This window comes from Triturus cristatus, chromosome 8 (genome assembly GCF_964204655.1).
Source record: "Triturus cristatus chromosome 8, aTriCri1.1, whole genome shotgun sequence".
NCBI classification, from domain to species: Eukaryota; Metazoa; Chordata; class Amphibia; order Caudata; family Salamandridae; genus Triturus; species Triturus cristatus.
The window spans coordinates 1287452437-1287479746 of record NC_140591.1 but is presented as its reverse complement, the minus strand read 5'-3'; the positions used below and the strand labels follow the sequence as shown (position 1 = coordinate 1287479746).

The 27310-nt window shown below is 42.6% G+C and overlaps 1 protein-coding gene and 1 long non-coding RNA gene across 4 annotated transcripts in view; one reads left to right on the top strand and one right to left on the bottom strand.

Annotated features, from left to right (window-relative positions):
• The window catches only part of CADM2 (cell adhesion molecule 2), a 1670972-nt gene that overhangs the window by 838032 nt on the left and 805630 nt on the right, over positions 1-27310 (top strand). The gene's annotated exons all lie outside the window — the stretch shown is intronic.
• Positions 1-27310, bottom strand: part of LOC146805725 (uncharacterized) — a 202449-nt gene that overhangs the window by 100401 nt on the left and 74738 nt on the right. The window contains exon 2 of the long non-coding RNA XR_014967891.1: positions 10796-10978. This is a non-coding gene — a long non-coding RNA (uncharacterized LOC146805725). The remainder of the gene's footprint in view (positions 1-10795; positions 10979-27310) is intronic.

Below are 27310 nucleotides of genomic sequence, written 5' to 3'. Positions count from 1 at the left end.
TTATCAATTTAATAGCGGTGTAGTGTGTAAATACATAAAAGGGGGCTTTTCATTACAGCACACACTAACCCTAGGAAGCTGCACAGGTCACACTGTGCTAATACTGCTGACCTACACATGTCTTTGCCCTGGCAGAAGGAGGGCATGTCTTCTGGGACAAGGGGGAAAGGAATGCTGTCTCTGCAGAGAACATTCGTCTGATGCCTACTCAGAGGCCTCAACCCACAGAAGATTTCTAATACGCCCTACTTTTCTTGATTTGAAAACCGAACGAGGTTAAAAGAGGATGGAAACTCACTTTGCACCAAATCATTCTTTTATACACTCTTTCAGGATGCAGATGCCCAGGTGAAGTGTTAGATTATAAATTTGTTATTGAGCTGGGTTGATCCATGACGCATTTCTTTTTTGTGTATGTCGCACAGTGACCCGAATGCGCCAGTTGGGGCAGGATTGCCCTACAGTTCTGTATTTTCTTTATTCAAGCAATATTAGCATAGAGTCAGCTACACAGATACATCCGAGGTTTGGGATTGCTCCTCTTTCATCACCTTGGATCATAGCCTTATATATTCTCAGTGTTATTGGTATGATGAGAGCCTCTTATAGTGCCCATCCCCCTCCGTCTTTGTCCTTGGTCACTATGAAATCCATCCTAGATCAGCAAGTCTTGCCAACTCTTGAGGCTTGCGGCTTAGATTTTTGGCCAGACAGCAAAATGCACACTGGTAGCCTTTCTAAGATGTCTATTCATCATATTCAGTTACAAACCTGACAAACAAGGGAAAAAGGGTTAAAGAAATAGATACACCACAGATGAATAGGGAGAAAAAAACATAATATCCTTAGTGGCAAGCCCCCATGTCACCGCAGCTAGGAGTGGGTGCCTAACTGTACTTCCCAAACGTGTGTCATTGTATGCATTTAATAGCTGAGTTGGGCGAGGTAAGCTTTATTTAAGGCTATTTCTGTTGAAATCTGAATATTTTCTGCAAGCATTGCTTTTTGATACACCTCCATTGTGATATCAGTTTCTTTGCAGAGCATCAGCAGAGACTATTTCATGCTTGAAAACAACTGTTTATACACTTTTAATGCGGTGCTGCTGTATTCACTCGCTGCATCTATTACCGCACAAATGGCAAACTCTTAGGCTTTCCATTTCTTTGTCAACAAACCACCTGAGCAGAAAATTATGAAAACAAGGTTTCCTAGGTAACAGAGTCATGACATATTCATTTTGGCGAGGGTGTGGCGGCTGGTTTGTTGGACCATGAATTTACATAACTTGAGTAAAAAAGCTTTGTGTTTCTTTCCAGCTACATTTGGGTTGTTTTTTTCTGCTGATTGCCTATTCTTTTACTTAGATTGTTTATATTACAAGGAATGAACAACCCCAGTGTGGCAAGACATCCGAGCAACAGCAGCAGCTCTTTCTGCTGCCAGGGTCAGATTGGTAAGGTGGGCACTTGGGCAAAGGTTGATAGGCCAGTATCTGAGTTGCAAGTGTGGGCTGCTTTTTTTGCGAGCATGGTGGCCAATTTGGGCTGTGTCTATGCTGTTCAGATGCCACCAGCATCCCTGTGTGGGTCTGAGCTGCCTTTCTGTAGGCAGGCCCGCCAGCCTCCCTGTGTGGGTCTGAGCTGCCTTTCTGTAGGCAGGCCCGCCAGCATCTCAGTGTGGGTCTGAGATGCCTTTCTGTAGGCAGATGGGCCTCTATTAGCTCCCTTTTACCAACAGGGCAGAGGTGTCACTTCCAGTCTCTCGCTGGGCTGGTCCATTAATGTTTGCAGATTGAGCAGGGGCAGGGCCCTGAGCAGAAATGACCTCACTTATATTCAGGTGTGGTTCACCATTGTGAACTAATCCCTGCACAAAGAGTCTAGCAATATTTGCACTTCTTTTTTATTTCAGTGAAGTTAAGAAAACATGCCTTTTTCAGAGAACCTCTCCCCCTTCTTTTCATAATACGTAAAACACTGAAGAAGTGTTTTTTGAGAAGGTGCAATCCACAAATGTGGGGCACTTTTTTTTAGGGTGCCCAGGCCTATTTTTGATCCCAATCCAATCCTGCCTGCCATAACCCCAGTATTCCTGCAACCTTTATATTATCTACTGGCGGTCGCCAGTACATAGTTATAGTTAGGAAATCTCAAAATTCTATTTTGAATAACTTTGGCGCCGGTTGACGAATCCTCGCGAAATTTTCAAAACTAATGGGGCGCTCCGTTCAGCTCCTACCCTGAAAGTCTCGGGGTGATTCGTCAAGCGGGGGCCGAGAAAAAAGGGGGGTCCCAAAACGCGTTTCCCCATGCATTTTTCCATAGGACCTTTAGACACAGCTACAGCCCGAACGGTTGAACAGAATTACTTGAAATTTGGCAGAGAGGTAGCCATAAGGTCAAGGAAGTGCCTTTTGCAGGTCTGGTGTAAATCTGTTCAGTATTTCCTGAGAAAATAGCATTTAAAAGCATATCAATATCTATACGCGCGCACCGTGCGAGCACCCTAACGTGCGCGAGCGTAATTCTGATTGGTGGTTACATGTTAGTCAACGTTCGAATCGGTCGAAATCAGGAAGTGTCGGCCGCCATTTTGTTTGTTTTCAGTGCGAGAGTGAAAAAGGAAGGTGGCGAACGTGAAAAGGGGGCAGGGTAGAGAGTTCCTGACCCCCTAGCCTTTGTCAGGGGGTCCCTGAAGGACCCCGAAGGCAGAAAAAGTATTTTTTTTTAAATCGCGGGGGTGCGCGCACGGTGAAAACCCCCCAAAAAAATAATAATATTTTTTTTTTTTAAATCGCGGGGGTGCACGCACCATGCGCGCACGGTGAAAAAAAAAATACGTAGTTTATTGTAAAATAAATATATAAAAAAATAATAATACATAAATAAATTAGCATTTAAAAAACCGTACAAATTCACTGAAAAAACCATAGGTTTCACACACGTTATAGTTACGAATTAGCATTTAAAAAACCTTGCAAATTCACTTAAAAAACCATAGGTTTCACACATGTTATAGTTAGGTGGATATTTCACTCATAAAAAACCAATGAAATTCCCCCGTTATAGTTACTGCAGGCAACTATAACTCACGCGACCGCAATCCTCTGCTGATGAACGTCAGATATTACATCACTGATGACATATTTGTCTTTCTGAAAAATAAATATTTGTAATATATGTATAGCTAAAGATTAATGGAAGAAGACATGGGTAAATAAGTGTCTAAATACAGTGATGTAATATCTGACGTCATCAGCAGAGGATTGCGATCGCGTGAGTTATAGTTGCCTGCAGTAACTATAACGGGGGAATTTCATTGTTTTTTTATGAGTGAAATGTCCAGCTAACTATAACATGTGTGAAACCTATGGTTTTTTAAGTGAATTTGCAAGGTTTTTTAAATGCTAATTCGTAACTATAACGTGTGTGAAACCTATGGTTTTTTCAGTGAATATATATATATATATATATATATATATATATATATATATATATATATATATATATACCCCTCCCTCCCAGATTCTATAGCATCATATTTCCACTACTAAGCATGAGAAAAACTGTGAGATGAATGAACGCATGAACACTAAGAGTTGAAGTCACCACACATCTTTCCCCTCAACAATGACCAACCTGGAGAGTAAAGCAGGCCCCTTCATCCCCTGAGGTAAAGGCCCCTCCCCCTTAAGGGGCCCCTATCACTTTTGGGGCCCCAATTCAGTCCAAGACTAATAAATATCTGTGAAATATTGGAGACTTACAGCCCTCTCTTTACATTCTGTGAAGTACACAAGATGTACATATCTCCATGCATAGCAGGTAAATCTCTACATATTGTCACGTAGTATCCTGTAGTACACAGAGGTGACATATTCACACCAAGTGCAGCATCTTGGATGCTTAAACCTAGTGAGAGTGACTTCTGGAACACCATGTTAAGTGGCAAGAACCATTGCAAACATAAATAAATTGTTTAGGATGTAAACGTTGACCTTGGAGAAGAATATATATATATATATATATATATATATATATATATATATATATATATATATATATATATATATAAATGTATATATCACCTACAGGCAGTCATGACTAGGTAGTTATATATTATGACCTAGTTTCCATAGTAAGAGCATTTTTGTTTTGCCAATTTGATGAATCTTCACAGAATTTTCTAAACTAGTTTGCCACTCACTTCAGCTGCTGTCTTGATCTGTTAAGTGGGGATTGAGAAAAAGGGGGTGAACCAAATGGTTTTTCTCCATGTTAATTTCCATAGCAAACTTTACACATGGATATAGCCCAAACTGCAATACGAATTATAGCAAATTTGGCAGGAAGATAGCTGTTGGTCCAGAAAGCACCCTTTTTGTTAACTGCTGTAAATCCCTCCAGAAGTTGCGAAGAAATGTAAAGACATTTCCAGTTGTATATCTAGATTCGCGACCCCTCCCGTTCTTGTGCTAAGATCTGATTGGCTGCCAAGATTTCAATCCAGGAAGTATCAGCAGCCATCTTCTAACTCGGTTGAACCAAGCCACAGAAAAAAACATTTTTTAAAAAGAAAAGGGGGCAGGGTACAAACACCCTGGCTCCCTAGGCCTCTTGGGGGGCAAAAAAGCATTTTGTTTTTTAAATCTTGGCAGGAGTAGTGCTGAAACTGCAAATTCTTTTTAAGAAAAAAAGAAATGTGGGCTCCTGCGTTTCAATAATTATTAGCCCAGAGATAGGCCAGGTCCAGGCGGTATTGTGCAAAAAAGTAGGGCGGTGCACAGGCCTCCCCCTTCTGGAGCTTATTATGACCCTAGGGCCACCATCTCCCCGGGGCTTCTTTAAACATTATTGCGGGGGTGTATATGGCCTACCCTGCTACCCTGGGGACCACCACCTCCCCTGGACGTATTTCTTTATAAATTGGGGTGGACCCCCCAGCCCTGGGAACCCCAACCTTCCCTGGCCTTTATGCTAAATCAATTCATGGGGGGTGTATTGATCCTCCTGCATCCCCAGGGGCGGCCCTCTTCCTGGAGCTGTAATTTGAAAAAAATGCAGGAGGGGCATGCGTACCCTCTGCAGCCCCAAGACCCACCATCTCCCGGAGAAAAATTAATAAAGGAGCCCACCCCCCTCCTGGAGCAATTGATACCCCTGGGAACCACCACCCCCGGGGCCGGATTATGCTGTGTCCTGGGGGGCCCACCTCCGGGACATAGCTGTTTTCTATGGATTGGCAGGAGCTTTACCAAGCCATAGCAAATGCTGCTCCGCTTTCAGAAAGTGAGTTGGTGTGTGAGTGGCTGTGTTAAGAGGATGTATGGGTGAGTGAGTGGGTGTGTGAATGACTGGTTGTATGGGTGAGTGTATGGATATGTGAGTGGCTGCACAGGTGGTTGTATTAGTGGTTGTATGGGTTAGTAAATGTTTGTGTGAGTGGCTGTTCAACTGAGTGAGTGGGTTTGTGAGTTTCTCTATTTATGAGTGAGTATGTGTAGTAGTACTGATATGGGTCTGTGATTGGGTATATGAGTGGTTGTGTGTGAGTGGGCATACAAGAGGATGTATGGGGGTGTGAGTGGATCTTAGGAAGATGTCATCACTGATGTCATCAGTGATATTACTGACCATATCAGGAGTGCTGTAATATGTGAGGGCATAAGCAGTGCATTGCAGGGTGGTAAGGTATAGTTAGCTCAGGGAAGTACAACTGCCGAATTTCACTGGTTTTGCATGAGTGAAATCTGAACCTAGCAATAACGTCCCAGTAACCTTTGTTTTTTTCAGTAATATATATATATATATATATATATATATATATATATATATATATATATATATATATATATATATATATATATATATGTGTGTGTGTGTGTAAGCACATTATTCTACACATACATTGTGTTTATTTTCTGCTAGGCACTGCAGTCAGCATCGAATTGTGTCTTGATAGCTGGAAAAATGTCTACCGCAGATGTTGGACAGGTGTCTCCGCATGTTCACCGTATGATGGCAAATTGAATGAATACCTAAAGGCATATTTTCCTGACAGCGATCTGGGTAGCAGCGAAAGTGATTTTCTGGCAGCATGTTAGTAATAAATAATTTGCATTTGTAATAAAAAATGGGAGAGAGATAGGGCGTATGAGCTGACAGTATGGTGTATAATGCTCATGCTGGTGTCAGAATGTGCTGTGCATTATGTATTTTGAGTTTAGGCTGGCAACAGGAGTATGCAGTAAAAGCAGAGCTGAAATAGTGTCACTCATTGGAAACCTCTTTCGGCAAGCAATTTCCATTTTAATTTTTCAGTCTAAGTACTGCAGGTGAGAGAGGCACGTGGAAATATCCATCAATAAAGCAAGAGAAAATCTTAACAAAAGCCTCATAGTGCGCTCAAAAATCCGCCATCCCCAGAAGAGTATATATTCACATTACTAATTAAACATGATCTACGTAATTGAATCCTACCGGGTTTAGAAATGTAATGAATTCCAATGTGCAGCATACAAGTCCATGATTCATTTTCAATGGCGCTCTTTCCATGTACAGAGTCAAATGTCACGTTTAATGATCAGTTCATCTGTCAAACATACAGCATCTAGAAATGTATCAGTTCATGCTGTTTCATCCAAAAACAACCCAACAAGGATCAAATTGTTCAGAGAGATAAATTGTTGTAGAATTGTTAGGTAAGACAGACAGTTTCAAATAAAGGCGGCATTACTCTGGATTGGTGTCTTTATAATGGTCACTATTTTTTTATTTTAAATTGTTATTTTAACATAGCAGTTCTTGGACAGGGTTGTATACACTACCTTGGAGACTGAACAATTTTGCAATGTTGAGAGGGAGTTGTGCGCCCACATTTCACTCACTGATCAGCTCAGAAACGATTTTTGCACCTATAGAAACTTAACATTTTGCACTGTTAGGCCTCTGCAGATGCTCCTGCAAAATTGCTTTGCCACTAGTGAATTTCAAGTAAAACAGGTAGTGGGAAATTTTCTGACCCTATGCGTTGGATTTGCATCACAAAAGTGATGCAAACCCAGTGCAAATGATATTCCTCATTTGTCTCGGAAAGCTACCATAATAGTGCAAAGTAGCAGTACCTACTATTTTGCACTTCCTTGCATAAAGGGTGATGTTCCATGGGAGTTCCCATGCAACCACCCATGGGTTTTGATGCAAAGCTCTTTCAACTAACATTATGAGACAGGGTTTGAACCAATAATTTACGCATCCTCTAGAAAGATGTAAAAATTGTGAACATCGTTCTTCTATGTTTTCACTTTTGCTTGTACAGCACAAAATGTGTCAAACAATGGCATTTTGTACTTGAAGGGTCCCCTTTCAGTATCAAACCAATGCTTAATGTAACACCAGGGTGTTTGTGTGGTGCAAGGCAGCCTTAAGTGCTCCCGCATATGAGGAGAGAGAAACCACACTAAATCTTAGTAGATATGGCGCTTTTCTGCTTCCTCCATTTCTCACAACAGAGTCCAACAACCAAAGATGCACTGCATGAAAACTTAATACATTTGGCCTGTAATGTGACCCACTGCGCATGTGTGCTGCGCAAGGCAGCACACATGGAAAAAGCAAAAACGGGAGAAATGAAGCATTTCTCCTCGTTTCACCAACTTAAGACCAAGATTTTCCTGGCCTTAATTTTGGCGCTGCCTCCTATGTACGCCAGCCTTGTACATAGGGGGCAGCATCAAATACAATGGGTGTTGCGGTGGAACACCCACCACAACACCCACTACACTCGCCTTTCACGCTAACCGTAGCGTGAAAGGGTGGTTTATGTACAAGGCAGCGTTAAGCCACATTAAGTGGCTTAACGCTGCCTTGTACATAACACAAGGCCCCTATCGCCATGGGAACGTCACAAAATGTGACGTTCCAGTGGCGATAGGGGCATGTACATATGCTCCTGAGTTTTAATGAATCGTCTAAGATGAAATACAGAAGAGAGATCATGTGAACAAACACTCAAACTAGAAAGAAAAGGTGTTAATTACTTCCTTTAACAGCTGTGTCCTTGTCAAAGTTTTTTATATTTTAACTTAGTATTGGTGTTTGGTGTACTACTGTTTAAACTACAAAAATAAAGGATTTCTGTGATTAGTAAAATCTGGATTCATGAAGTGACGTTCTGCCTACTGTATGTGAAGTAAAACCACATTTAAATGCGTGTGGAATTACCTTCCTGTGCTCTTATGACCACATGGCTCTATATTTAAACGTTAAGACTAATGGAGAGCAACTTGAAATCTGAACTTCATCATCTTTGTCTCTTGGGATCGAGCAAAAATAGCCTTAAGGGAAAGAGGTGAATCAGGGATCATTGAAAATGCACCCCCACATCTCTGCTGCGGAGAAAATCAATGGGATGGTTGGCCTTTGAGGAAAAATTGCCCACTCAACACCAGTAAATCTTTAGTACCGGAAGCCATAATGAATGTTCAGGACTCAGAGGTGATACACACATATGTAAACCTTCAGAATTGGGATCTGGCAATACATCTAGAGGGAAAAAACACTGATGCGTCCCTGGAATACTCTTTAAAATATGACACATGCCACTTTTGTAACCTTGTATCGATGAATGATTGAGCTGACCTTGCATGAATGTAAAGTTTGCATAAGATGCTTGCTATCACAAATATTCGTATCTCTGCAAAGAACCCGAGACAATGTTATTGTTTCAAATTAGTCACCATTTATCAACTTCAGACACATTTCTGTCAAGACACCCACAGTTTGCACTTGCCACTCAATCAGAGTTAAGCACCTTCACAACTGCAAAATACATCTCTCATCTACACCAAGCACTAAGGACTTCCTTTCATTTGGGGCTGGACTCATATTACGAATCAATGTTAGCAGAGAAGAGTTCTATATTGCCCAGCATTCCCGACGGGTGTACAGTTGTCACTATTCTCTCATGTAGCTTGGGGAATCGGCTCCCTTTTAGGGTGACAGGAAGTGGCATAGCACATGAAAGACCAACACCTTTCTGCAGAGCTTAATTTGTAAAAATTAAGTGCCAGGGCCCTTTTTGGGAGTCCCCTGCAGCTTGATTCACCCATTGCACCTGCCAGAGTTGCCAATGACAGCGCCAGCATAACCAATGACTATCTCTCTCCTACAAGTGGAACAATTCTGACTATACCAGGCTACCCAAAGCTATAAGAATAACATTGTTGGCAGATATTGTTCGTTTTGAGTGAATACTGAGTTATTAAACACTGTCTGTTCATCTCAAAATTTTATAAACAGTGCAACCATGTGGTAGACTGGCATTAGAGCCGGTGTTGAGAATAAAGTGTGGTTCCACCACCATGAGAACCGTGACGGAGAGAAAACTTGTAATATGCTTGGCAGGACCGCGGCAGTCCTGCCAAGCATATTACTGCCTCCTGACATACGCAACATCGCCAGAGCACAGCGGTTTCCTGATGGCTGTGGCGGGGCAGTGGCAGTCTGACCACTCTTATTGTAATAGGGTTGTCAGGAGACTGCCACTGACGCGCCCCAGACTGCCAGACTTCTAATCAAGGCCCAAGTGTGTATCAGGTGCAATAAAGATCATCAAAACACCAGGGTAAAAAGATGAGCTTTGAAATTTGATCTGCTTTTTATGTAATTATACTCCAGTTTTTTATTATATGGCAGACAGTTTCAGAGGGAGAAACCCTGAAAGTGGAAGGATTGACCACAGAAGTTTCTATATGTGAATGGTCAGATCGCCAGTACACTTTGAAATCTGAGCCATATGGCTTGTTTATAGAGAAGGAACAGTTTTGCAAGGTAGTCAAGTGTACTGCTATGCAGTGTCTTATGAACTGGACAGTGTTTTGAAGGATGCTCTTTGCCCTGCTGGAAAGCGATGGAGGGTTTAAGTCGGGAGAGATGTGGTCCTGACAATTTAGGCCACACAGTAGGCGAGTTGCATCATTTTTGACTCTGGAGTTTCATGATAGATGTTGTCAATGTAGTGCTTATTGCATTAGTTAATGAAAAACAAACACCAGACTGGGGATAATGATGATTCTCTTTGAGCAATGTAAGAGAGGCAGGTACCTTGACACCAGCCAAAGAGATGACATGCCAATTTGGATAATGAATTGAAAGAGATTTTCAATTGAAAAACAAACTCAGATTACAAACCTTATCCACCAGGGTGCAAAGTCTGTCTAGATGATTTGCCTAAGATAAGGGGAAGAATAGGTGATTCACCGTACACAGGTGCTGGATTTCAGTATTGTTCCTGTTAAGGCAAAGCCAATTTTTCGGTCTACTTTTGGCCATGGAACACATAGGAGGTTTCTGGGCTCATCTTCTAACTACAGCTTTATAGGAGTCCTGTGGGGCCTGTAAGTATTTAATAGAATGGGCAGAGCCTTGAGGACCATCACAGGACCCCCTTGTGCCTCTGCATCCTCTGGATGCACACAGAGGGGCACACCATGTGCCCCCTGTGTGAATGCACACCAGTTCCTGCATGGCATGGACTTTACAGTCCATGCTGTGCAGCAACTGTTTTTGACAATCCCATTGTTGTACCCATTTTCAGGGCACCGCCATGGGAACATCAGAAACAAAGCTGGGCAGATAGGAGGAAACTCCTAATATGGTGGGCGGGCTGACCACAGCTTTGGCGGTGCAGCGGCAGGGCTGACCCGTCCTGCACCGCCAAAAATCGTAATCAGGCTCTAGGTGTTTCCTATGCCACACTAGTCAGACAACAAAGGCTGACATTCTCTTCTTACCTGGTTCTTTGGACTGTTCGCCTTCTGGACATTAACTTCTGCTTGGATCCTCTTTGTTCAGCAAATGTTCTCCTGGACCGTTCATGTACTGCAGGTTGTCTAATTGGCACGCTACACAATTTCAGCATGGGGAAACGATTGCTATTTGTACTGTACACTCTGAATCCACTTCTTGGCAATTATCTGTGGTTTAAAAATGGAATGAATGAAAGTTTGTTTTAGCATTTGAGATAAATAACCCTAAGAAGATTTCTTTGGAACAACTAATTTTTAAACCAGTTGCAATGTGGAATACGCTGGTGGTAGTACAATCCATCAACTTTCTAAATAAAACGGGGCCACCAACATCTAATGGTTACTCTAATCAGAAATTTGAAACGTCCTCTGTTTCAATGGGCAATGTAACTGTAATGTTTGTGAGTTAGAATTGGAAACTACAACCACCGTTTAATGTTATGTTATGCTATGCAGATTTGTAGAGCACACTGTCACCTGGGAGGGTATTCTGGCGCTGAGCAGGTGGGAGTCTAGTCAAATCTAGGGCCTAGTGCACTTCTCTAAAAACAGTTCTTCAGCTGTTTGTGGAATTTAAGAGGTGAAGAGGAGGCTCTTATGTATATCGGTTGGTCGTTCCATGCTTTACTAGTGATGTAGGAGGTTTGACCACTGGATCTGATTTCCTGTCAGCTTGGGATGTGTGCAGGTAGGAGTACGGATGAGTGGAGGTGTCTGGAATGTTTGTAAAAGCAGATGTAATTGTTGTAATATTCTGGGACAGTGTTATGTAGTTCCTTGTAAGTGTGAGTGAGGAGTTTGAGTTGCCCTTGTTCGTTTATGGAGAGCCAGTGGCGCTACCTGTGGTGTGTTGTGATGTTTGTGTGGTGTGGGAGGTTGAGAGTGATTCTGGCTGCTGAGTGTTGAATGATCTGCAACCTTCTGGTAAGTTTTCTGAGGATCACAGCATATAGGCTAATGTGCAGTCCAGCTTTTATGTGAAGAGGGTTGGATTAGTGTTTTCCGGGTGCTGATTAGAAGCCATTTGAACATCTTCTTCAGCATCCTAAGGGAATGGAAGCATGAGGCAGTGACTGTGTTGTAATGTGTGTTTGCTAGACATTATATTCCTGGTTGGCTGAGGTGTGCACCCAGGCCAGGCAGAAACCACCAGTCTAGTCGGGGTAAGCTAGATGCCCACTAAAAGATAACTTGTGCTCACCTTCGGGTGGCTTGGCACAGAGCAGCCAGGCTTATCTAAATAGGCAATGTCTAAAGTAATGTGTAAGAGACTCAAACTAACACAATAAATACACCACAAAAGGACTCAACACAGATTTAGAAAAATAGAGAATATTTATCTGAGCAAAATAAGATCAACTTGTCAAAAACCCAATTAGTACAAGTAAATAGATTAAATTGTAAGTATTAAATGCAAAAACAGTGCTTAAAAGTCACTCATAGTCAAAACGTTACTTGAGGGCACAAGGTACTGGTGCAAATCCAAAGTTCAGGCCAGCCGCGATGGAGGGCAAGCTGGCTGCAGCACCTACGCAGGGCCCACTGAGAAAGTATCTTGGAGATCTTGGAGAGCTGAGAGCTTGATGCGTCAATCTTTTCCACACAGTCGGGTTGCTGAGTCATCGTCGAGCTTCACTGAGGTGAAGGTGATGCATCGTTGTCGAGCCACGCAGAGCCTCGTCATCGAGCCATGTAGGCTGTAGAACTGCAGTCGGAAAACAGTCTCTGCATCAGTGTTGAAAGGCAATGCTTCAGTTCTGATTGCGCAAAAGGTGACAATTCATTGTTTTTGTAGCAAAACAGTTGCAGAACCCAATTCTGAGGCCCCGCACTCGGAGAGGGCACATCAGGCAAGGGTAGGACTCACAGTAAGCAGAGTCCAACAGCACCCGCAGAATTGCAGGAAGTCTTTTGTGTCCCTGAGACTTAAGAAATCAGGAGGCAAGTCAGCAAACCAGTGGAGATCACTTGGAGAGAAGACAGAGTCCAGCTCTCCTTCAGCAGAATCAGAAAGCAGCAGCAAGCAGGGCAACAAGCAGAAAAGCAGTCCTTCCAGAAAAGCAGTCCAGGATCCAACAGAACCCGCAGAATTGCAGGAAGTCTTTTTTGTCCCAGAGACTTCAGAAAGCAGGAGGCAAGTCAGCAAGCCCATGGATTTCACTTGGAGGTAAGACAGAGTCCAGCTCTCCTTCAGCAGAGTCAAGGAGGAGCAGGAAGCAGGGCAATAAGCAGAAAAGCAGTCTTTCCAGAAACACAGTCCAGTTAAGTCCTTTAAGCAGCACAGCAGTCCTTCTGACAGAGGTTCAGTTCAAGATTCCAATAATATGAAACATGAAAAAGCTACACCCCTCTGATCATGAATTACGGCATAAAAAGTGTATTATGGAATTTCCAATGCTGGCCTATGTGAGGGCTAAGCCTCACAGTAGTAAAATATGAAATAGGCTGTTTGTCGCTACCAAGACATACAAAACATAAAAGTACATGTCCTACCTTTTACTGAAATGGCACCCTTCCCTTAGGGTTACTTAGGGCCTACCTGAGATATAACTTATATGTATTCAAAGGGGAGTTTAAGGCTTGGCAAGTAGTTTTAAATGCCAAGTCGAAGTGGCAGTAGATTTCACACACAGGCACTGCAGTGGCAGGCCGAGACAGGTTTGAAAGGCTAATTTTGTGGGTGGCACATTCAGTGCTGCATCCCACTATTAGCATTTGAAGTATAGGCCCTGGGTATATGGCATACCACTTTACAAGAGAGTTGTCAGTACAGCAAATATGGCAATCAGGTATACACCAATGTCAATGTGTTTAGGAGAGAAGAACATGCACTTGTTATCAGTGGTAAGTTGCTCAGAGTGCTACAGCCAACAAAAGAAATCAGCAAAAATGGGACGCAAAATGCAGAAGGTCTGGGGAAAGACCAATCTAAGGATGACAGGTCTAACATGGTTCATGCTGTTGATGACAATCCCGAGGTTCTTGTCGTGGGTGGTGGGGGTGGGTGATGGTCCTAGCTCTGTTTGCCACCAGGTGGAGTCCCATGGTGAATTCTCTTCCTAAAGATCCCAATTTTGGTCTTGTTTGTGTTCAGCATCAGTCTGTCTTCATCCAGTCGTTGATTTCATTCATGCAGGCATTGAACATGATCCAAGCATTGAGCTTCTTCTTTGTGAGAGAAAGAATGAGTTTCATGTTGTTGGCGTATACAAGGTTTTTGATGTCATGAGAGAGATGATGCTGGTTAAATGGATCATGCATGCGTTGACGAGGGTCGGGTCAAGGAGGATCCTTGTGGATCTCAGCAGATGAGGTTGTGAGTGAGGCTGACTGGCTGAGTCCTTCCAGTCAAGTAGAAGCAGATCCATTGAAGTGCATGTTCTTGGATTCTGATGTAAAAGCTTTAGATGAGGATGGGGGGAAACCATGTCAAATGCTGCGCAGAGGCCCTCGAGATGAAAGCGGCTGTTTCCCCTTCATCCAGAGTCAGGCGGATGCCATCCATGGACTCAATGAGTGCAGTTTCCTTGCTATAGCTTAGTGTGAAACCAGTCTAAGTGGTGTTGAGGAGTTGGTGATCACTGAGGTATTTGGAGAGGCATCTGTTGATGGTTTTCCCAAAGACCTTGGCCAGGAATGGAAGCAGAGAGATCTGTTTGTAGTTGGTGACTGACGAAGGGTCCGCTGAGGGTTTCTTCAGCAATAGGGGAACAGTTGCTTGTTTCCAAAGGGAAGGTTGCAGAATAAGTGGAGGCTTTCGGAATGAGTGTGAGCATGGTGCTGATGCGTTTCGGTCCTCTGGAGTAGTCATGGTGGAGGAAGAGGTCCAATGGGGCCTCTGAATGGACTCAATCCATGGTGGCAGTGGTTTCTTCTGCAGTGATGACAGGCTATGCGGTTAGTATTGGTACCAGTTGCAAGTTGAAGTTGCTCTAAATGGTGGTGATTTTGTTGCTGAACATTTGAGAGAGATTGTTGCAGGGGTCCTGCATGGTGGTAATCGACTTGGAGGTGACCGTTGGTGAGGTGAAATCCTTCACAATGGCAAAAATGTATTTGCTTTTGTTTGGTGCTAACACTGAAGCAGTTTGGTTGACCAGATCATTTGGTGATAGCTTCTCATGCTGCTGTCTGCATTGTCCTGGCTCATTCTCCATATAATGTTAGATCATGTTTGTAAAAACAATTACACGGTACTCCAGTGTGAACTGGACATTAAGCAGGCATTGTGACTAACATATCACCCAAAGATAATACATATTTACAGTGGTAGAAAAGGGCTCGATTATATAATATGCTGAACATGAACAATATAGAGCAGATTGAAAGTGATCAAATGTGGGACCATCTGTTAGGCTTTTGTTCAATGTCTTCAAACACATGCTTCAATATTGATTTCAATGCCAGAGTAAACAATTTCCTTACTTCTCATGGACCATTGATGAAAATAGCCACTTGACAATGAGTAAATTAATATTTTTAATAGTAGTTATTACTCGTGTTGAGGAGTGTGTTTCAAATGCGCTCTAGCCTTTGTCTGCATTAATCAATAGATATGAGGATTTCCTTCACTGCTGGAGAACATACAGAAAAAGGTAGTTTATATACACAATGAGAACCATGTCGCACTGTGTGAAATTGGTGTATGTCACACAGTAACCAGTCCAGGCCCCTCCCTAAATGTGAGCCTCCCCCCAGCACCCTTTAATGATTTAGTCCATCGACTGTAATGCAAGATCTATTTATTTATTTATGCATTTTTATACAGCGCGGACTTTACCCGAATGTGTCAGAGCGTTTCACAATAGGAGCAGGAATGTGCCTCTTGTATTGAGAACTTTGCTTTTTGCTAAGGTCAGACGATTTAAGTTGCATACATACATAAATAAGTTAAAGCGTATAACATTAAAGTGTTTCAAGATAAGGTGATCTATTTCAGGACCTCTTTTAATATTCAAACTATTCAAGAACCGATCTCCAGTAGGCAGTACTACATCAATGTTTCCGAACGGATATTTCGCTTATAACACATTTGTGGTAAGCTATAATAGGCCTACCTGTAAATCAGTCACCACATTAATTAACTAAAGTGGGCGTAGAACTTACTTTGCAAAAAGTGGATAAACGACTCGTCAAGTTCATTATGACGTTTTTGTAAATCTAGTTTTATTAGAGAGTAAAAGAAGAGGGCGACAAGGTCAATTTGGTATGTGTAGCAGGCAGGCCTTCTGGAATATGCTCGTTAGCTCAATAAAGTTCGCAACCGCAGTAAATCATGTTAATACGGAATATAAAAAGAACAAGTCAAACGAAATGGGTCAAGGAAAAACGCCTCGCGTGTCGGTTCGCTAGTAAATCGGAAATGACCGAGTAGTCTTTACTTGTGGTTATTTTTCACTGTATGAACACTACTATTTAATTCAGAAAATAAAATGAAACACAACCATATTTCCAGCTGCGTCGTGGCAAATATCGAATGACGTTATGAGAGCATTGCTTCGAAAGCCCTTCCCAGTTGTATTTCACAAAGTGAAGATTTAATACATCCTTGGTACAAGGTTAAGCCCATGGATTGCTTGTAAACTTGACATTTTGTGACAGCTTGCTCATTTCTAATAAACGTTGGTCATGCAGAGATGTGATGCGGCGCCAGAGAGGGTGCTGGGCAGCACAGCTAAGGACTGAAGTCCCTCTTCGACGGAGGGATCGTGCGTCAGGGCTCGAGATATGGATCCTGTGCATGGCAATGTGCACCTCCTCTGGAGTCAGAGAAATAATTACTATAAATGCTTTTGAAGAGATAAGTTCAGACTGTTGCCGTGGGAGGGCGACGGCATTTCTAGAGAAGGCTCTTAAAAGGACTGTTTAGTTGGAAAAAAGCTTTAATACTGTCGCCTATATGGTTGCAATTTTAATAAGGCTGGATTTTTTTTAATTTAACTTATTGAAAGTGCCTCTATTTTTAGAGCTCACCACTTGCCAAAAGGTCACAAAGGGGCATATCAGCAACAGACGGCGATAAATATCGCAAAGCGCGCTTAGCGCTTTTATATTTATCGCTGCCTATCGCTGTAATTTATCGCCTGGATAACGCGTTATTAACAACGCGTTACTCCAGAGCGATAAATTTTACATCAAAAGGGGCGTTATCCTTGTAAATAATGCGATCAAATTATCGCCGCTTTTCGGCCGAAAACAGACGCAAAAGCGGCGATAATTTTGTATCGCCTCGTTGTTAATATGCCCCCAAGTGCCTTAAAGGAGCTCATACTGGATTGTCGAAATGCAGAGTGCAGACGTTTGTGGATTAAAATCTGAATAGAGGCAATCAGTGTCAGCCAACGGAGCAATGTTGCAGTCGAAAATGACGCTGAAAATGGTACATTTCATCTATTTTTATGCCTGGGAGGAATCAGCTGCAAGGACATATTTTAATTAAAGACTCACATCTTTCTTGCGCTGGAAATGCCAGGCGTGCTGGGTCTTTGCTTTTGCGATCAGTAGATTTTGAGCCTTCAAATGCAGAACAGCTGACCCAGTAAACTTCGCCAAGATAAGCAGGGGTACAGCTCTAGGTCAGTGTGGCATAACAAAAATTGAGGTGGACCCCTTGCAAGGTACATAGAGGGGCCCCTGCTCTGGATATAATCAGGATCTTTCAGGTCAGAGTACTTGTGCTGAGGGAGCTCACTGCACCTGGGGGCCCCTGCGTCGTGGGGGCTGCAGTGGCCGTGGTACGCACTGCTCTGAGTAGTGCAGCCGCTATAGGGGCAACAGAGCTCGGTGGTGTTTGGGTCCCCAAGCCCTGAAAATAAGTCTGCCTAACTAACAACCAGAGAGCAGGAGACCGTTCATGCATATGGGCTCTGATCACCTTTGCTTTCCCACTAAAGATTAGTGTAACGTGGTAGTATTTTAAGGCACGCACCTTCAGTAGGCCTGTCACACGAAATGAAATGCAGATTTTAGTTGAAGGAAGGCCAATTTGAAAACCCTTTTTCCCATAACTGTGGGGTAACTTTACTGTCCGAGCAGCTGACTTGATTTGACTTCTTTAAAAGAGAAAGTTACTAATGGGTGGCTGGCCTCTTGTTGGAAAGTGTAACTGAATGACCAAATGGTAAGTCACCATGAGTCCCAATCACCTGTCTGTACTTTTAAAAAATATGTTATGAATAAAGAAGACTGGAGAGAGAAGTTGGCTTAATGGTTAGGGTGGTCGACCTCGAAACTGGGAAACTGGGTTTGAATCTCGGCAATGACGCTGAACATCCTGTCATTCTGGACAAATCACTTAATCTCACTGTGCCTAACAAAAAATGAATGTGTCCTCATGTAACGCAACTGGTGCTATGTAAAGCGCTTTGATACCTGATACCTTCGGGTCAAGTTCGCGCTACATAAAACTCTGTAAAAAATAATAAAAAAATAAAAAAGAAACATAAACATATTTGCTTACAGTCCGAATGTAGTTGTGCCATGCAAATCTCAGACTAAGTGACAAATAAAGCAACTCCTTATGTGAAGGGCGTCTGCTAAGTACGAGACCTTTAGAATATGGGAATATTGTCAGATTGCATGCTCAGCCTCTACATTCCTGCTGGCTCCATGTATTGGTTGAATTCATACTTATAGCATCTCCACCTTGGGTCACCAGCAGAAGGTAGGTGTACATTGAAGCTACCCATCTGGATACCTCGATGTGAGGAAATAAGTGAAGGGAAGTAAGATTTCGAGAGAAACATGAAACATAAATTGATCCTAAAGTAAAGTACAGTTTTACTCTCCCCAATCCAGCACAGTTTATGAATACTACTAGAAAACATTTCGACGAGCACTAAAAAAACTTCCATTCATTAAATTGGTTTTATCACAGTGTTTATGTGTCATCTATGTCAGTTTCTTTGTGTTTTTCCATTTTCAAAATACGGCACCAGCCTACGTGTAATATATTCAACTGTGTAAATGATACTTGCCTATTCTGTATCTGAGCACATACATTCACTGTGTATCATTTACAAAAGTAAAATTGTCTTAATATGTGAGGATGCTACCTGTGGCCAAATTATGGAACATGTGCATATACAACAAACAGACAAAATCCAGCAATACATTTGTAAAATTAACCAACGAGCGGACTTTCAGAGGAGTGACCTATTCAATGCAATGACAACTGGATTTCTTCCTATAAAAACCCCATGGTCTCATAATCTTCCCTCAACAACCAGTGTACAGAAGAAGCGTGCAAACAGATCTTGTGTAGGGAGTGCGATACGTGAGGTTTTCCCTGCAAACTTGCTGAGGTGCCAGTGAGATATGGACAAAGAAAATATCGAGGCACCCATAGTTTCTAGGAGCCCTAAAGGTTTCTATGAAGACATTGCATTTACCAGCCCTGTACAACAAATACCTGACAACAATGCACATGTTTTGCACAGCAGCCAATTGTAAATAGAATGCTGGTATTCTGCAGCTGCCTTCTTGGGAAAAGCTTACTTCTGAGGACATTCGGAGAGCTGAAGTTTGATCCCATTACTCAGGATTTACACCAAGATAAATCTTTACATTGCAAAGACACCAAAAAACCTGACTCTGATGAAGACCCAGATGAACAGCTTCCATTCATGAGTTAAAATGCGTAGACCTGGTTTTGAAGAAGGGAGTGTTTCCAGAACATTCCCAGAGGCTCCCAGGCCTATGCAAAACTGAGGGCCATCCCATTAGCTCCCCATAATGCACACTAGCTAGCCCTACCCTCAAGTGCACACTTGTCAAAGACAAAGCAATTACATTGGAATTCCCAAATGCTGTGAGCATTTCAGCAGGGGCTTTGCCAGTTCAAAATGGTATAGATCCTTCATAATTGTGCTGCAAAAACTGTACAAGTTCACAGAAGGAAATATGTGTTCCAACACAGAACGGTGGTAATTTCACACATACCTATTTTCATTCACTTACATGTAGATGAGTCAATAGCTCATGGAATTGAACCATGTTTTACATTTCCAAAGTAGTTCTTCATTTTCAAATAATTTTTGTTTGTTTGTCATTTTCTAAAATAACTAATATGAAAACTTTATCAAATCGCTCCAATAATTACTGCCTGAATAACAAGCGGAATTCTCTTAAAAACCTGTGAAGTTCACTGTCATACAGAAAGACTAAGATATCACCCTACTCATATGGTGCATAAGAGAAAAAAAAATCCATAACCAAGGTATGGGACCTCGTCTTTGTTTTATATGTTAGTTAACCTGCCTTCATTGGTTGAAATTGACTATACCCAGCTTTCTGATGGACTGCGCCAGCAAGTGCACCCATGGGTTCACGTTTTCAGGTTGTGCAGAGAAGGATGCTTAGATGGAGGAAACAATAGCTTAAAATGAAACTTGCATTTCAATATTGGTTTTCCTTTATGCATGGATATCTGATATATATAAGTTATTCATTAAGGACAGGCTTCTGTTATGATTGACATATACATGTATGTATTATAGAAATATATATGAAAATACAAGGGACCAAATAACAGTCTCTGTACAAATTCCATTTTGGAAAAAAGAAGCAAATTGTGAATCCCTGGGGATTTTGCCAGCACGATTTTCAACGGGTAAAACCTTGCAAAACTATGCAGGTAAATTGTGCAAAGGGTTGGCACACCACAGAAACTAAAGAACACATCTGCTATTTTTTTAACGTTGTATCCCATCACGGTCTGAAAATCAGACCTGGGTATAAATTACATACCCAGTAAATACCGAGCCCTGCATTTGCTTGGTCTGAAATCTGCACACATCACCATAACCCACCTGTGAATGGGATATAAAAAGTCAAGAACTGCAGCCAAATGTCTAAATCCCTTTGAGCGGCCCAGCCAATGGGTGGAATTGTTGCAGTCCCCTCGGTTACTGATAGGGATGGTATGGGTAGCTCTGGGGTTAGGGAAAATCGAGCTCATTCCAAATTGGGCCCTGTGTGTTCTGTAAGAGAATAGGAATTGCCGGAGAGTTGGTAACTCTTGGTATGATTTCAGCAGTAATTCCTCATTTTAACCCATACTTTCCACGGTATTCCTGTGGATCACTTAATTCCGATGGGGTGGTAAGTGCGTAAGTGCGTAATGGTCCGTGTTTATCAGAGAAACAATGCTCCAAGCTATCGGCAGAGCCTGTTGTCTGCAGAGAGGCAATGAAAAGGATAACCACTGCAATCTCTGCCACTTAATCACCTATTTATTTCTAAGTGGGAGAGAGAGTGATGGAACCGAGCAGAGATTGGAAAAGCGCAATGTGGGAAACGCGGCGCTGCTGCCTCTGACCTTGCTCCGACTGCAGCCATAAAGTCAAAAGCAAGGAAAAGATTAATAAATAATCAATTTCATTTTCCCTATCACATGGCTCCTGTAGCAGAGGCTGTGAACAGGTTGTCATCGAAGGCCCCGCCGCATGTTTCCAGCATTTATTTGTGTTGCTCGGCGTGATGGAGCCTCTCAATAGAAAGTAATGGTCTCATTTCACCCACGAGCCCACAATGCTGCTCTTGAAGGGCATTGAAAGCATTACTTCGTGTTGTGATTAGGGCGAGCAGTTGTTACAGGAGCCATCACTACAGAGCCTAATGGCTGCTCGCAATGTTTGCCACCACATTTTGAGAAATGAGCGGGGAGGAAACTCACTACTGGGCTTGTCTTGCAGATGATTACAACCTATGTACATTTTAGACAAATTGAGCAACTGCATAGCGTGTGTCCTTCACGGCGCTGGCTACAAGCGCAGCCGCATTTTAATTTACATTTTATGAGCTGCTTTGTAGACTTTTGCTTCTAGCGCTTGTCTGGAGGAGTGTGTTATTTGTAAGGTGCCGGGCAGCTTTCCATTTGCATTTGCTTGGCTTTACTCGTCTGTGAATATGAGTCATGCATTAGACAGCACTCATGCCGCAAGGTGTGCCTTGGGGGACAGGCTTCGTCCTCTCCCTCTCTGCATGAGGATTCTTCACCTCATTACTTTTGCTATTCCCTAAAAGATGCGTAGTTACTGTGCGCTAGCAAACAGCATCCCTCATAAAACCTGCGATCGCCATGTGATAAGTTTATTTTGCTAACTCCATTTGTATCAAACTATGGGGCATATTATCAAGCCAGGCGATAAAATTATCGCCGCTTTAGCGTCAGAAAACTGCCGCTAAAATGGCGATAATGGGCTTGATAATATGCTCTATGGAATTCCAATTGAAGCCCATGTTAGATGTGAAGGACGTCTAACATGGGCTTCAATTGGAATTCCATAGAGCATATTATCAAGCCCATTATCGCCGTTTTAGCGGCAGTTTTCTGACGCTAAAGCGGCGATGATTTTATCGCCTGGCTTGATGATATGTCCCTATGAGCTTTGTGGCAAATTCCATCCGAAAAGTGGGCTGGCCCTTCTTTGTCTCAGTTTGAACCTCTGGAACCTAGACCGCTGCTGCAGACTGCGGACGTCGCCCTCGATAAAAATGGACTCCGTGACTTGAGTTCCACTAAGATATAGATGGCCTGGGGGAAGCTTGCATGATTTCGTTTGTGAAAATTGCACAAAAAAATGCCAAAAACAATATGTAAAATGGCATGTTTTTATATGAAATGCCGCTTAGGCATTTTGCACTTTTTTTAATTTGAAATTTATCCTTGAATCAATTTTTGGTGCAAGAACGCATTTCACAGTAAAAAACACAAAGGGGCACATTTATAAGTTTTAACCGCCACAGGAGCGCCACTTTTTTTGATACTCCGGTGGCGCAGCACCATTTTCCATATTTACAAGGTGGCATTAAACCACTTTGCATGGCTTGTTGCCACCTTGTAAATATGCATCTTCCGCCGCAGTCTTCTTTGGCAAAGGGGGTGCAATGGGTGTTGTTGTGGGCATTCCACCGCAACACCCTTTGCTTTTTCGACGCTGCCCCAGATTTACAAGGCTGAGGCAGTGCCAAAAACAAAGGACATGGTATACCAGGCACCAGAATGGCGATGCAAAATTATTAATTTCTTCTCATTTTTTGCTCTTTCATGTGTGCTGCATTCTACATAGAAGGAACAAATCGCCATTATTGATTGCTTATGTGCAGGAAGGTGTCCCTTCCATCACATAAACAATCATCCCTGCAGCCCCGGCACCCTTGCACCCTGGCAGCAGGGTGCCTGCGCTGGCTAGGCAGCTTTTTTTGCACCAGCGCTTCAGGAAACACAGGGGTGCGCCCTATTCTTATGAATACGGGGCACCCCTGTATTTTGAAAATGCCATATTTGGCGCAGCTCCACGCTACAACATTTTATTGTAAATATGCCGCAAGAAGCGCATAATCACGTGTGATGTCAACAAAAACTTCTTGCATGAATGTCGTTCACATTCTTCCCATGTTCCTTTGCTAGATTTATCTCTCAAGTGAAATTCCAACAAGGCAATTTCAAGTACTGGAATAATCTCAGCAATTCTAAGTAACAATCATAACAAGAAATGCTGGAAATAGTGCATGAATATGCCGGTGTAAATTAAATTCAACCCGCGCATTCTAAAATGTTCTTCATTTGTCCTTATATTGCAGTCTCTTTTACAGTGGGGCTAGTCTGGCTACCTGCCAGGGACTCTGACTAGGATTGGAGGCTAATAAAATATTCACACCTAGCCCATTGTAAGGCAGATGAATGATATCCTGTGTGGTGCATCTGGGTCAGTCAAAAAATGATGGGTCAGTGAAAAAGCTATGCAGCTGGAGGTCTTCATCAACATTACAAATGAATGCTATGCAACTTAAAAGGTTTCACTGACACAATGAGAAAGAATGCTGAAGGCTGATGTCACATAGAGATGATTATATAATGATTAATTTGGATCTATGGAAGAGTGGCAAATATTATATATGTATTACCTATACCAGTATTGATTATTATGACGATATAGAATATTGTGTGTCTTAGCTAACCTAAGTAAGTGAATTAATGAAGAAGCAAATTTGTGCATGCAAGAGCAGGGCTATAAACAAATTTAATAACCCTGGTAAGCCAACTGTCCGCTCATAAATTTAAAGAGGTATATAGAATAGCAGGAGATGTGGTGGGTACGACCTAATCTTGTTGCCCTCAAATTTGTTATTAGGGGCTTATTTCGATGTCAGTCAGAGTTTCCTCTGACCGACACCGTGGTGGAAACAGGACCGACTGACCTCCGGTCGGTGGTCCCAACACCTAATTATGATGTGACCGCACATGATGCAGTCGCATTCCCACATTTCCCTATGGGAACATGTGTTACGGCCATAAACCGCCATAAGACAAGCTCCCATGGGAAAATGGGAGGTTGTGTTCATCCCTGCACCGCGTGGCATACACCTTAGGGAGCCTGCCACACGTTGCAGGGATCAACCTATGGTGCCCCCTCGGCCCCCAACTGGAGGCCGCAAAATGAAGGGGCCCTGCTAGAGGCCCCCAGACACACTTTCCAACAGGCTTTCAATGTCGGAAAGCCAGCCATGGAAAGCCTGTCGGAAACCATGCCTCATACTCTGGACAGCGGAAACACCGTCCATTTGGATTACAGGTCGGATTTCGACTGACCGACGGGCTCCGTCGGAATCCAGCAGCAATGACCGGCCGTTTCAATTCCGACCGGTTGTATTTTAATTAGCCGGTCGGAATAGGAACTGATTATTTCAGTCATAAAGCCTTCGACCTAAGGTCGGAGGCTTTACAAGCGAGATTGTAATAGGCCCCAAATTTGTTCCTCTATAGCCTTTCTCTGTGCAGACAAGTGTTCCCACTAATGGCTCTGTCTCAAATCCTCCGTGGGGAATCTTAAGATACTGGCAGCCAAAATCACAATGTGAACTTTAACAACATTGAACTTTTACATACAGAGGCTGTTGTCAGGTATGACTATGAATAGGTAAAGGTCAGAAATTTGCATAAAAGTTATGGGAAGAAATAATCTGTGTGCAGTAGTAATGTGATCAGACATATCTAATCAAATGTCAGATGGTAGGTAGGAATTGGCAGCACAGCATTAAAACTCAGTTCTTATGACTGTAGCTCCTTAGTGTGGAGCAAGCACCGTCATTCAAAGTGCAGTCCATTTGGTGCAGGTCAGGGATCTAGCAGGGCATTCCTTCTTCTTGTAGTTCAGGCAACAGATCTGATTTGCTATGCAGCTCTTCAATATTTATCTAGGGTTCTGGGGCGACAAGCGCGGAGCACCCTTGGGCACTGGGGTCCAGGATGCCTCCCAAAAGTATGACAGATTCCTGCAAAGTGTGGCATAGTCTTGTCCCATAAAGCACTGTACATTCAAATTCAAAATGGAGAAATGTTCTTCTTGGGGTGAGGATCTGGCTAAGCCAACCTACTGGTGCAGCTCATTTCCCTTAACACCCCCTCTCCAGACCTCCTGCAAAAATTCCATTCCTGGGGCTCCCATCTGGCTGGGGGGTACAGGAAGAGGGGGTAGGCCTGGCTTGCAGCCTTACTGTCCTGCTCCCTTTGAAGATATGATTGTTTACCCAGCCCCCTTCTTGGCTTGTTCTCCTTAGCTGCAGATCTTCCCCACCAGATAACCTCTGTCTCTATGCAGGCCACGTATCACCTCATAAAAGCAGTGTGGCTCAGGCCTGGCAAGACTGGCCAATCAGGAGAGGCTACTAGAAGGCTGGAGTTTGGCTTTCAGAAAAGAAAGTTCTACAACTTTTTTTCTGTAATAGTTGTGATACATTCAACAGTAGAAAGTCTTTTGATTTATCATTACCAATCGTTCAAGTCCTTGAAATTTTATTTCAGCTCAGTCCTGTCAATAGTTATACTTTACTGAATATTCCCAGGTTAGCCTGTGGAGCTAAATCGCTACAATGGGGGAAAACAAAATTGTCAGTTTTTCCCTCACGGGGCATACAAACCATCTTTCACAATGTCCCTGCTTACTTTACATGGCACCCTACCCTGGGGATACCTTGGGGACTTATATGTAAAAAATAAGGTAGTTGCATACTTTGGAAGCACCTTTAAATTCAAAATGGAATTTTCATATAATGTCAGTTTAAAAGCAGCTTGTAAAGCAGAGCTGACTTTTAAAATGATAGCAGGCACCACCACAGCGAGCTGTCAAGTGCATGAAAGCTGCTGGGCCTCGAAGCCCTCAAGCCCCATGTTGTATGCTGTGGTGTGTGGAAAGAAAATGTTATTGACAAGTGACCAGACCACTGTATGAAGAAAGATGACCCAATGCCTCTGTACATATCTATTTTTGTTTTAATTAAATTATGCTGGCCAGACAGCTAGAGCTGTTTCTAGGCCACACCTCAAAATTCTTGTAAATTAATTTCCTAAGTATGCTTGTCTTGCATCTGTCAGAGTAAATGATCTCAGAGACAATCAAGTATTTGCAAAATAAGGATTACTAAAGGCAGAATTTTATTTTAGTATACCAATTTGTTGTTTACACAAACAGAATCTGCAAATTTGGCCTAAAATTGCAACATATGAATGGTAAATTATGCCATGAACCTCACTGGCAAAATGAAAATTGAGGGGGCCTCCGTGCAAGACACATGAAGAGGCCCCCTCTGGGCTCAATTAGGAGCTCTCCGGCCAGATTGCTGTGCTGAGGGGGCCCCCTGGAGCTTGGGGCCCCCCGCACCGCGGAGGCTGCGGGGGGCCTGTGTTACGCCCCGATGAGCCTGCTTTTTGGAGTAATCTAGATTGGTCGAGATCATGACTACGAACAGGAGAACCATTATGAGGACAACTATTTGAACCTTATAAAAGCTTTAAGCTCAGGGGTTCTAGAATGCTGATGATGTTAGCCCAGAGTGAGTGAGATATAGGTCTGCTCTGCTCATTTGTTGGATCTTATTCCTTACATATAGATAAACAACCTGCCAGTGGACAGCAGTCATCTATGTATAAAATAGATAAAGCAAAAACAGTAAACGATTGCGGCTTTCTGGCAGAAGAGGCATGCTAACAAATTAGCAGCGAGGAAGGCATTAGTTTGCAATTTTCTGCGGAATCTGTGAAGCAATTTCTCACGATTATACATTAATAACAAGAGCACTGTCTTCAGAAAGCTGAAGAGAAGGCATTTTCTTTATGGATTGGCTCTTCTAATTGTTGGTTTAATGCGTTATCTAATAATATGATTAGAATTGCTCGCATCATCTTTTATCTCGTGTTTTTTTATTTCCATTTCGGATTCATTGTGTCCATTATTAAGCCCAGCTGTTCATGTTTTTGTACGAAGTGATTTCTGAATTAAATCTACATTGTGTTTTATAATAACTCCACTTCAGTATTGTCATGGGTTGCTCCCAATTTACTCTTAGATAATTAAAGTCTCTCTTTATTTCTCTCCAAGTTGCCTGTTTTATTTCCCAGAACGCATCAATGTGATTTCATTCATTGTGCTCTGGGGGTCTAAAGTTGATAATCATTTCCCTGCATCTGCCCTCGTCAAAGTCTGTTGCAATATTCTCACC